The sequence below is a fragment of the Pristiophorus japonicus genome, chromosome 19 (assembly GCF_044704955.1).
Source record: "Pristiophorus japonicus isolate sPriJap1 chromosome 19, sPriJap1.hap1, whole genome shotgun sequence".
Classification (NCBI taxonomy): Eukaryota; Metazoa; Chordata; class Chondrichthyes; family Pristiophoridae; genus Pristiophorus; species Pristiophorus japonicus.
In genome coordinates this window covers 23,008,970-23,021,345 of record NC_091995.1, presented here as the reverse complement: position 1 = coordinate 23,021,345, position 12,376 = coordinate 23,008,970, and the positions used below count along the sequence as shown (strand labels likewise).

The following is a 12,376-nucleotide window of genomic DNA, read 5'->3' as shown; positions in this document are numbered from 1 at the left end:
GCACATGGAATGGCACCGTATCACTCTGTCTTTTCCATATAATTAGAGAGTATAAATTATGGTTGCAGTCGATTTTGTTCATGAATCTGCGCTGGTGATTTTTTTACCATTTTATTTTCTTAAGAAGTCATTGGAAAACGAAATTGGATGCAGTGTAAAATTGAAAGCTGATTCGCTGTCACCTATTTGGCGCTACCGGTCAAGATAGATTTCCACTTACACAAGTCAAACGTCCCACCCATTCCAGTATCGTGGTTAATCTCAGGTCCTTTGTTTCTGTTGTTTTTTGTATCTCTCAAATACCTGGCTCTCAAAATAATATACAATAATTTAATTGTGATCCAAGTACCATTTTGTTCAAGTTAAACATTAATCTGCTTTTGTAGTCCATAGAAATTTGTCTTGGAGCAATGGTGCATAAATGGGCGGTCTCACATCAGTGCTTGTAATATGCCACTTATGTAGAACCATATCGAACTCCTCCATGAATTCCACATAAGCTAAATCACACACTCCTCTACTACTTTAGCCACTATCTTAAAAAAAACACGTGGGTTCGTTACAAATCTATGTTGGCTCTCTCTACTCATCTCTAATTTCTCGAAGTGCTCAGTCACTTTGTCCTGAATTGCAGCTACGACTATCTACCCCATAACAGATGTTGGCCTAACAGGTCTATAATTTATGTTTGCTCTCTCGTACCTTTCATAAATAATGGAGTTATTTCTGAAGTATTCCAATCTGAAGGAACTCTCCTGAATCGGGAGAGCTTTGAAAGATTATGGCTAAAGAATCTGCAATGTTTGCAAGTACTTCCTTTAAAGGCGTGACGTGGAAACAATTGGATTCCTCAGATTTGACAGTCTTCAGTGCCTTTTTTTTATCAATAACATTTTTCTGCTTGTTTTAATTTTCATGTGATCGCGCATTCATCATTAATTTCCCTGCAATTTCAGATATATTATCCTCTTTCTTTAGGTGCAGTCTGACACAAAGTAATTACACAATGAGTCTATTATTTCCTTATTTTCATTTGCAATATAAGCCCCATCTTTTTGAATGGTCCACATTACTCGTTACCACCCTATTTATACTTGTATAATTGTAAAGTAAAAACTTTCTGTTTTCTTCTTGATATCACTCGGAAGTTTTTGTATTACCATTTTGCAGACAGCATGAGTGGGAAGTCAATCAAAACATTCTGATATATTTTCACCTTTACCACCCAACAGAAAAAGGACGACATCGGATCGGACACCCTGTTTTAACCTGGTCTGTTTTTTGTTTCCGTTGTACACAGGCAAACCCGGGGGCCTGTAAAAGGGTGGTTAATAGGCTTCCACGTGCCTTCGACCTGGCGCTTGAAGTGTGAATTCATCCCACTGAGTCTGCAGTAATCATTCGCGCATGAACTATGAAAAAAGCACCATGTATAAATCTATTTCTGCCAGTGGAAATTCACTGTGTGTTTGTGAAAGCCGTTATACCGTGGTGATGTTTGCCCATTGCACATATGTGAACGAGAATGATTCTGACTTGAAGAAAACAGTCAGCATTAGCATCCAGGATCACTGCCTATTTTCTTTCATTGCTGGGTATGGAATTCCAAAGTGATTTACCAAAGTTAATTCCTTGGCCGTAAGTCTAGTTTGATGAATTAATTTCAATCTCATACTGTTTCCGAATTGAGGCCAGTGACTTAGTGCACATTAGGCCAGTGTAGTATAATGAACAGTTTCAGCAGAGTCAGAAAAATTGCCAACATTCTTTGATTACAGCAAAGGAGATTTTGAAAAGTCAAGTTGGCGGTTCATCTATGTAAATGGTGCCCACCACAGTACAATTAAATATCAACGACCATGCCAACCAACACAGGAGAGGTAGTGTGACTACTCTGCAATGTTAACTTTGCTACACAGTTTAAATGAATGTATTAAATATCGTGAATAAGTAAACAAGAAAGTCTCGAAGGACAGTTGAACCCTTATGACAAAAATACTGAATGCAATTAAAACAGGCATTTTTTTTTTTGCTCACTTGTCTCTTTCAAACTTGTTCTCAGTTGTTCGATTTCTAGAATGGTATAAACCAAGAATCGTCGCTTGTTGTGTTTTACTGTTAAATATACTAAATGTGATTTATTCTGTATTCTTATTTGGGTCCTCTTCGTTAGTTTTGTTGCCCACTGGATCACTGGATCTTATAAAGTTAGGGGGGGTTCATAACAGAGGCAATTACAATAATGAAACTTACACAATGTAAATAGTATTGGATTGTTTCCAATGATTGGCGAGAACACACGGAGGGTTGAATACTGTCTCACAATTACAAAGAAGAAACAAAGGGAATTTCGGAAAACATGCCTTTACACCGAGTGCATTTAGAATGCAGTATCCCGTGTCAAAAACCATGTTGCAGCAAATTATAAAATGCATTCGAGATAGCTACGTATAAGATGAATATTAAGGATACCAAGAGCCAGCAACAATAAGGTAGATTGTTAACTTTGTCTCTAAACATACAAATGGTCTTGTGAATCAGCCGCCCCTGATGGAAACTGGAAAGATTTCAGTCCCATTTAAATAGATGAAAATGAAGATTAGACAGATTATAAAACGAGCTGCCGATCCAGCACAACAGTTTTACACCTGACTGGCATGTTGGAAATTACCCCAGTTTCATTATACATCGAGTAACATATGTGGGAAAGCACCAGTATAGACATGATAGTCCAGGTCGATAAAGAAACAGAAAAGCAAAATACTGCGGATGCTAGAATCTGTAATAAAAACAGAAAATGCTGGAAATCTCAGCGGGTCAGGCAGTATCTGTGGAGAGAAAGCAGAGTTAACATTCCGGGTTGAGTAAAAAAAAAAGAACATGTGAAATGGAGGCATTTTCAAAGCTTCTATGACTTTTTGTATTCACTTTACCTCTGGTTTTCAGAACATCGTTCAGGTTTTCTACTTCTGAAAAGTGAAATGAAAATGTCTGATATTGCCTCTTAAACACGGGAGAGAAATATTTATCAACGGTATTCGTATTCGACCTATTACAGACATGGATATAATAATGTGGATTGGCAAAGCGAGGCTCCAGATAAAGGGAAAGCAGACTTAGAGACTAAAAAAGTGGTTAGACCAACTGCGTGTCCATATCAAGCTTGCTCTGCCACAGGGTCCACTGGAAATACTAGCAAGATGGCGCAATCACAGTTTGAGACATGCAGATCAATGAAATGTTGTAGACTTAGAAACATAGAAAATAGGTGCAGGAGTAGGCCATTCCGCCCTTCGAGCCTGCACCACCATTCAATAAGATCATGGCTCATCAGTCACTCAGTACCCCTTTTCTGCTTTATCTCCATATCCCTTGATCCATTTAGCTGTAAGGGCCATAGCTAACTCCTACTTAAATATATCCAATGAACTGGCATCAACAACTCTCTGCGGTAGGGAATTCCACAGGTTAACGACTCTCTGAGTGAAGAAGTTTCTCCTCATCTCAGTCCTAAATGACTTACCCCTTATCCTGAGACTATGTCCTCTGGTTCTGGACTTCCCCAACATCAGGAACATTCTTCCTGGTTCTAACCTGTCCAGTCCCGTTAGAATTTGACATGTTTCTATGAAATCCCCTCTCATCCTTATAAACTCTAGTGAATACAGGCCCAGTCGGTCCAGTCTCTCCTCATATGTCAGTCCTGCCATCCCGGGACTCAGTCTGGTGAACTGTTGTTGCACTCCCTCAATAGCAAGAATTACCTTCCTCAGATTAGGAGACCAACACAATATTCCAGTGAGGCCTCACTAAGGCCCTGTTCAATTACAGTAAGACCTCCCTGCACCGATACTCATATCGCCAAGCTATGAAGGCCATCATACCATTTGCCTTCTTGACCGCCTGCCGTACCTGCATGCCAACTTTCAATGACTGATGTGCCATGGCACCCAGGTCTCGTTGCACGTCCCCTTTTCCTAATCTGCCATAATTCAGATAATATTCTGCCTTCGTGTTTTTGCCCCCAAAGTGGATAACCTCACATTTGTCCATATTATACTGCATCTGCCATGTGTTTGCCTACCGGGGACTGGGAGAAATTTAGAACTCAGCAGAGGAGGACAAAGGGTTTGATTAGGGAAGGGAAAATAGAGTACGAGAGGAAGCTTGCAGGGAACATTAAGACGGACTGCAAAAGCTTCTATAGATATGTAAAGAGAAAGAGGTTAGTAAAGACAAACGTAGGTCCCCTGAAGTCAGAATCAGGGGAAGTCATAACGGGGAACAAAGAAATGGCAGACCAATTGAACAAGTACTTTGGTTCGGTATTCACTAAGGATGACGTAAACAACCTTCCGGATATAAAAGGGGTTAGAGAGTCTAGTAGGAAGGAGGAACTGAGGGAAATCCTTATTAGTCAGGAAATTGTGTTGGGGAAATTGATGGGATTGAAGGCCGATAAATCCCCAGGGCCTGATGCACTGCATCCCAGAGTATTAAGGAGGTTGCCTTGGAAATAGCGGATGCATTGACAGTCATTTTCCAACATTCCATAGAGTCTGGATCAGTTCCTATGGAGTGGAGGGTAGCCAATGTAACCCCACTTTTTAAAAAAGGAGGGAGAGAGAAAACATGGAATTACAGACCGGTCAGCCTGACATCGGTAGCGGGTAAAATGATGGAATCAATTATTAAGGATGTCATAGCAGTGCATTTGGAAAGAGGTGACATGATAGGTCCAAGTCAGCATGGATTTGTGAAAGGGAAATTATGCTTGACAAATCTTCTGGGATTTTCTAAGGATGTTTCCAGTAGAGTGGACAAGGGAGAACCAGTTGATGTGGTGTTTTTTGGACTTTCAGAAGGCTTTCGACAAGGTCCCACACAAGAGATTAATGTGCAAAGTTAAAGCACATGGGATTGGGGGTAGTGTGCTGACGAGGATTGAGAACTCGTTGGCAGACAGGAAGCAAAGAGTAGTAGTAAATGGGCACTTTTCAGAATGGCAGGCAGTGACTAATGGGGTACCGCAAGGTTCTGTGCTGGGGCCCCAGCTGTTTACATTGTACATTAATGATTTAGATGAGGGGATTAAATGTAGTATCTCCAAATTTGCGGATAACACTAAGTTAGGTGGCAGTGTGAGCTGCGAGGAGGATGCTATGAGGCTGCAGAGTGACTTGGATAGGTTAGGTGAGTGGGCAAATGCATGGTAGATGAAGTATAATGTGGATAAATGTGAGGTTATCCACTTTGGTGGTAAAAACAGAGAGACAGACTATTATCTGAATGTTGACAGATTAGGAAAAGGGGAGGTGCAACGAGACTTGGGTGTCATGGTACATCAGTCATTGAAGGTTGGCATGCAGGTACAGCAGGCGGTTAAGAAAGCAAATGGCATGTTGGCCTTCATAGCGAGGGGATTTGAGTACAGGGGCAGGGAGGTGTTATTACAGTTGTACAGGATCTTGCTGAGGCCACACCTGGAGTATTGTGTGCAGTTTTGGTTTCCTAACTTGAGGAAGGACATTCTTTCTATTGAGGGAGTGCAACGAAGATTCAACAGACTGATTCCCAGGATGGCGGGATTGACATATCAAGAAAGACTGGATCAACTGGGCTTGTATTCACTGGAGTTCAGAAGAATGAGAGGGGATCTCATAGAAACATTAAAAATTCTGACGGGTTTAGCCAGATTAGATGCAGGAAGAATGTTCTCAATGTTGGGGAAGTCCAGAACCAGGGGTTACAGTCTAAGGATAAGGGGTAAGCCATTTAAGACCGAGATGAGGAGAAACGTCTTCACCCAGAGAGTGGTGAACCTGTGGAATTCTCTACCACAGAAAGTTGTTGAGGCCAATTCACTAAATATATTCAAAAAGGAGTTAGATGTACTCCTTACTATTAAGGAGATCAAGGGGTATGGCGAGAAAGCAGGAATGGGGTACTGAAGTTGCATGTTCAGCAATGAACTCATTGAATGGCGGTGCAGGCTCGAAGGGCCGAATGGCATCTATTTCCTATGTTTCTATGTTTCTACCCACCATGTCCAAGTCACCCTGCAGCCTCTTAGTATCCCCCTCACAGCTCACACCGCCACCCAGCTTGGTTTAATCTGCATACTTAGACATATTGCACTCAATTCCTTCATCTAAATCATTAATGTATATTGTAAAGAGCTGGGGTCACAGCACTGAGCCCTGCAGCCCCCCACTAATTACTGCCTGCCATTCTGAAAAGGGCCCATTTATCCTGACTCTCCTCTTCCTGCCTGCCAACCAGTTCTCTATCCACGTCAGTACATTAACCCCAATACCATGTGCTTTAATTTTGCACACCAATCTCTTGTGTGGGTCCTTGTCAAAGCCTTTTGAAAGTCCAAATACACCACATCCATTGGTTCTCCCCTGTCCACACCTCCAGTTACATCCTCAAACAATTCTCGAAGATTTATCAACCATCATTTCCCTTTCATAAATCCATGCTGGCTTGGAGCGATCCTGTCACTGCTTTCCAAATGCGCTGCTATTTCATTTTTAATAATTTATTCCAACATTTTCCCCACTACTGATGTCAGACTAACCAGTCTATAATTACCCGTTTTCTCTCTCCCTCCTTTCTTAAAAAGTGGTGTTACATTAGCTACCCTCCATAGGAACTGATCCAGAGTCGATAGACTGTTGGAAAATGATCACCAATGCATCCATTATTTCTCAGGCCACTTCCTTAAATACTCTGGGTTGCAGACTATCAGGCCCCGGGGATTCAGCGGCCTTCAATCCAATCAATTTCCCTAACACAATTTCCCGCCTAATAAGGATTTCCTTCAGTTCCTCCTTCTCACTCGACCCTCGGTCCCCATTATTTCTGGAAGGTTTTTTGTGACTTTCTTCATGGCAGAAAACTTCTGTATATTCCATGTCCAAATATCAGTTTGGGCAAGATTCGAAAGTGATTGCATCGCAACGAATAATACATGTTATAAGCTCTGTCTTGTAGTATCTTGTGTAATGCAACTTAGTGGTAAACAACCTGAAGAAAAATTCCTTGGTGCACATGTGATTAATATATATGTGTTTTGAAGCCGATCCGAATCTATTTGAGAATTATATGTCATACCACTGTATGGGAATAATGGATAGAAGTTGCATTACACAAGATACCAGCACGTCAGAGTCTATAACGTGTATTATTTGTTGCTATGCAATCACTTTCGAATCGTGCCCAAGCTGATATTTGGACATGGAATGTACAGAAGTTTTCTGTCATTGGAACATCACTGTGATGTCATTATTTTCACTTTAGAGTATATATATCCATTTATCCTGGAAAATGGACCAATTGCAGCGCCCTACCACTGCAGAAGAATTATATAGTTCTCATCATGCCTGTAAAACCGCTAATTCCTGATCTGCATGGTTTATTTAAAGTTCCATGTCCAGTCTTAAAGCATGAAATCATCGAAGTATGTGTGCCTTCTGTAACACTATGACTTTTAAGTCAAATTCTTACTCTCAAAACTGGAACAGACAATCATTGTTACAATACTGGTCGATCATCAGTGGTACTGCATAGTGAGAATCACAAAAGAGTGTAGTCACCAGGAGAAGCGAGTTTAGAGAGCAAGATATAATGGGACTGGAATCCACAGATGAAATTCAATACCTATGTTAAAATCTCACATTCTGAACTTATTTTTATATTCATTGATATTATCGTTTTATTGTGGCAATTGGAAAACTTGCTCCAACTACAAGCTGAGGAGCTGAAAGAAGCAAAACTGAAGTGCGGCTGCACCACCACAGCTGGGACAGTATAATTACAACGTATAAAACTTGCATACATGTTTGGAGTATAAATATGAAGGTAAAAATTGATTACAGAATAGTTATCAATAAAATGTTTGAATAAACGTAGCTCTAGCAGTTAGTTTTTGCAGGCAGAAAATACACCCCCCTGTGACATTTTAATAAACTACAAATAGATATAAATGAATGCAAAAATAATTATAATTCTTACAAATCCTTTTCATAGAATTATATTAAATAATATGATAAGGAGAAACGATAGAACATTTTACGTATCTATCATTTTCCCCCTCAGCATTTACCTCTTTTTTCATTAACTGTTTTTTCTAATGAAGCAAAGAACAAATAGTACAATGGAAAGAGTGGTCACAATGGGATGAAAGATTTTCCTAAAGCCCCATCTTTTCATATTATTATATTTATAAACGTTTTGAATTGTTCCAATAAATATTTGACAAGTTACAAACAGCGAAATACATATATGTCCGTTTGGATTTACCTGAGGTTTTAAGAATTTCATTCAATTTTTCGATTTCTGAAAAGCGACATTTTTTTTTTAAATCCGCGTTTGGTATTGATTCCTAAACATGAGTGAGAACAATTTGGTGACAGCTTTCTTATTCTTCAGATTAAGGGGACACATAGACAGTAGAACTGCGTGTGAATTGGGAAATCCAGGTTCAAGAAAGAAGGAAAGCAGACGATATAGTGTAAAGGTGAGTGAGAACAATCGAATGTCCATCGAAATCTTGTGCTCGCACAGGGTCAAGTTGAAATATTTGCAGCATAGGTGAATAACAATTTGAGACGGGTACATATTAGTGCAATGTTCCAGACTTAGTGGTAAACAACTGGATGTCAAATTTGTTAGTGTGCATTTGGCTAACATATAGATGCTTTCAATATTTGTCTAATTATTATAGATACGGTGAGGATTGAGATCAGTTCAAATTCATGTTTGTTTAACAGCAATAATTACAACTGAGTAACAGTGCCTTGCCTATGTTTCTAGAGCAAACACAATTTATGCAAGCTCTGAGCGAATCGTGCAGCAGTGCTGTAACGAATCCTAACTGCATTATTTTAGAAGGCATTTCCAATTTTATTAGGAATAAGAAACAGAAAATTAGTAGGTCCGCCAGAGCAGTTGCCAAGTCGGTAAGCACTGCATTATGTCATGAAGAAAACAAGGAGTGTGCCAATAGAATTTGAAGTAATATGACAGATAACCTGCCAAGGATGCAGTGTGAGTGAGGGTTAACATCCTTGGGATAAACGAAAGTGCCTCTATAGGCCAGTGAAACTGATCAAATAAGCCATTTAATTTCACGATGAGGTAAAATAGAGTTTATCAGCAACATTATGAGTGCTACCTGCGTTGAGAAACAGATAATTATTCAAATCGTCTTGTGTAATTCCAGAGACTGGGGTAATTTTCAACATCGCCACATAAAACTTTGAGAATTCGCCATTTTAATTTAATTTTCAGTCAATCTGCTTTTTGCTTTTCAACACATGGAGATATACAAGTATACAAATCTGCATTGGACGGTAGCGCAAAACAACTGCTAATACATCAGCTGCCATTTTGGGTGTGAATATCGGACAGGGCATATAATGTGCGTTTGTTGCGATACAGACCATTTGGAGGTACTGCCCCAAAATATGACCATTGCACTTTTTTTTCAATACTAATGTTTAAAATGTTACTGCAAGTAATCGCTTTTATATATTCCTTTACAGAAATTATAGTAACAATATAGATGTAATGAATGCAAGGATGGACGCTAAATCACGACGATAAATTTTACATGTTGATATTGACCAATGTTTAGGGACATTACAAATCTATAAATAAGCGACTTCATTTTTCTTTCATTTACCTTTCTCTTGCACTCTAAGTTTTTTCTCTAATGCAGGACAACAGTTCATGGTTTTCAATAAACAGCAAATGTATTTGTTCACCAAAATGCACAAAACGAAATAAGATCATTATTGCGTAAATCAGCTTGTATGATATGCAGTAGGGCGAATTCTGCCGTACTGTTATATTTATTAACACGACTTTATGAATTAATAGAAATGTAATTGAGCAGATGTTGTTCTGGACCTAGCACACGACCTATTTGAAGGGGCTGAGGATCAATTGAAATAAGTTCGCCGGCCTTATTAGCGTTCGGGACGAGCTGCTGGGACAGCTCGAGCCTCTGTGAATTTGTAATACAGATTGAGGATGAGGAAGTTGTGTCAGAAACGAGAGTACTATGCTTAAACAAAGGGGACTACAGTGAGATGAGGGCAGAGTTGGCTAAAGTAGACTGGAAACAAGGACTAAACGGTGGCACAATTAAGGAACAGTGGAGGACTTTTAAGGAGCTCTTTCATAATGCGCAACAAAAATATATTCGAGTGAAAAAGAAGGTTGGCAAGAGAAGAGATAACCAGCCGTGGATAACCAAGGAAATAAAGGAGAGTATCAAATCAAAGACCAATGCGTATAAGGTGGCCAAGGTTAGTGGGAAACTAGAGGATTGGGAAGATTTTAAGCAACAGCAAAGAATGACTAAAAAAGCAATAAAGAAAGGGAAGATAGATTACAAAGGTAAACTTGCGCAAAACATAAAAACAGATAGTAAAAGCTTTTACAGATATATAAAACGGAAAAGAGTTTCTAAAGTAAATGTTGGTCCCTTAGAAGATGAAAAGGGGGATTTAATAATAGGAAATTTGGAAATGGCTGAGACCTTAAACAATTATTTTGCTTCCGTCTTCACAGTGGAAGACACAAAAACCATGCCAAAAATTGCTGGTCATAGGAATGTGGGAAGGGAGGACCTTGAGATGATCACTATCACTAGGGAGGTAGTGCTGGACAAACTAATGGGATTGAAGGTAGACAATTCCCCTGGTCCTGATGAAATGCATCCCAGGGTATTACAAGAAATGGCGGAAGTTATAGCAGATGCATTTGTTATAATCTACCAAAATTCTCTGGACTCTGGGGAGGTACCAGCGGATTGGAGAGCAGCTAATGTTTAAAAAAGGGGGCAGGCAAAAGGCAGGTAACTATAGGCCGGTTAGTTTAACATCTGTAGTGGGGAAAATGCTTGAAACTATGATTAAGGAAGAAATAGCGGGACATCTGGATAGGAATAGTGCAATCAAGCAGACGCAGCATGGATTCATGAAAGGGAAATCATGTTTAACTAACTTACTGAAATTCTTAGAGGATATAACGAGCATGGTGGATAGATGTGTACCGATGGATGTGGTGTATTTAGATTTCCAAAAGGCATTCGATAAGGTGCCACACAAAAGGTTACTGCAGAAGATAAAGGTACGCGGAGTCAGAGGAAATGTATTAGCATGGATAGAGAATTGGCTGGCGAACAGAAAGCAGAGAGTCGGGATAAATGGGTCCTTTTCCGGTTGGGAATCAGTGGTTAGTGGTGTGCCACAGGGATCAGTGCTGGGACCACAACTGTTTACAATATACATAGATGACCTAGAGGAGGGGACAGAGTGTAGTGCAACAAAATTTGAAGATGAAACTAAGATTAGTGGGAAAGCGGGTTGTGTAGAGGACTCAGAGAGGCTACAAGGAGATTTGGATAGGTTAAGCGAATGGACTAAGGTTTGGCAGATGGAATACAATGTCGGAAAGTGTGAGGTCATCCACCTTGGGAAAAAAAACAGTAAAACGGAATATTATTTGAATGGGGAGAAATTACAACATGCTGTGGTGCAGAGGGACCTGGGGGTCCTTGTGCATGAATCCCAAAAGGTTAGTTTGCAGGTGCAGCAGGTAATCAGGAAGGCAAATGGAATGTTGGCCTTCATTGCGAAAGGGATGGAGTACAAAAGCAGGGAGGTGTTGCTGCAACTGTATAAGGTATCAGTAAGGCCGCACCTGGAGTACTGCGTGCAGTTTTGGTCACCTTACTTAAGGAAGGATATACTAGCTTTGGAAGGGGTACAGAGACGATTCACTCGGCTGATTCGAGAAATGAGGGGGTTAACTTATGATGATAGATTGAGTAGACTGGGTCTTTACTCCTTGGAGTTCAGAAGGATGAGGGGTGATCTTTTAGAAACATTTAAAATCATGAAAGGGATAGACAAGATAGAGGCAGAGAGGTTGTTTCCATTGGTGGGGAGACTAGAACTAGGGAGCACAAACTCAAAATACGGAGGAGCCAATTTAAAACCGAGTTGAGAAAGAATTTCTTCTCCCAGAGGGTTGTGAATCTGTGGAATTCTCTGCCCAAGGAAGCAGTTGAGGCTAGCTCATTGAATGTTTTCAAGTCAAAGATAGATAGATTTTTAAGCAATAAGGGAATTAAGGGTTACGGGGAGAGGGCGGGTAAGTGGAGCTGAGTCCACGACCAGATCAGCCATGATCTTATTGAATGGCGGAGTAGGCTCGAGGGGCTAGATGGCCTACTCCTGTTCCTAATTCTTATGTTCTCATGTTCTTATGTTCTCTGTGGGCAGCCCGCCTCAGCAAAGGCATCAATGTCAGATTGCATGCATTGGCAGCAGCAGGCCTCTGGAATGTTCTGAAATGG

At 40.2% G+C, this 12,376-nt stretch overlaps 1 long non-coding RNA gene across 3 annotated transcripts in view; it reads left to right on the top strand.

Annotated features, from left to right (window-relative positions):
• Positions 1–2,014, top strand: part of LOC139230393 (uncharacterized) — a 32,300-nt gene extending 30,286 nt beyond the window's left edge. For all 3 annotated transcript variants that reach the window (XR_011587915.1, XR_011587914.1, XR_011587913.1), the window contains exon 4: positions 1,301–2,014. This is a non-coding gene — a long non-coding RNA (uncharacterized lncRNA). The remainder of the gene's footprint in view (positions 1–1,300) is intronic.
• The last annotated feature ends 10,362 nt before the right edge of the window (positions 2,015–12,376 follow it).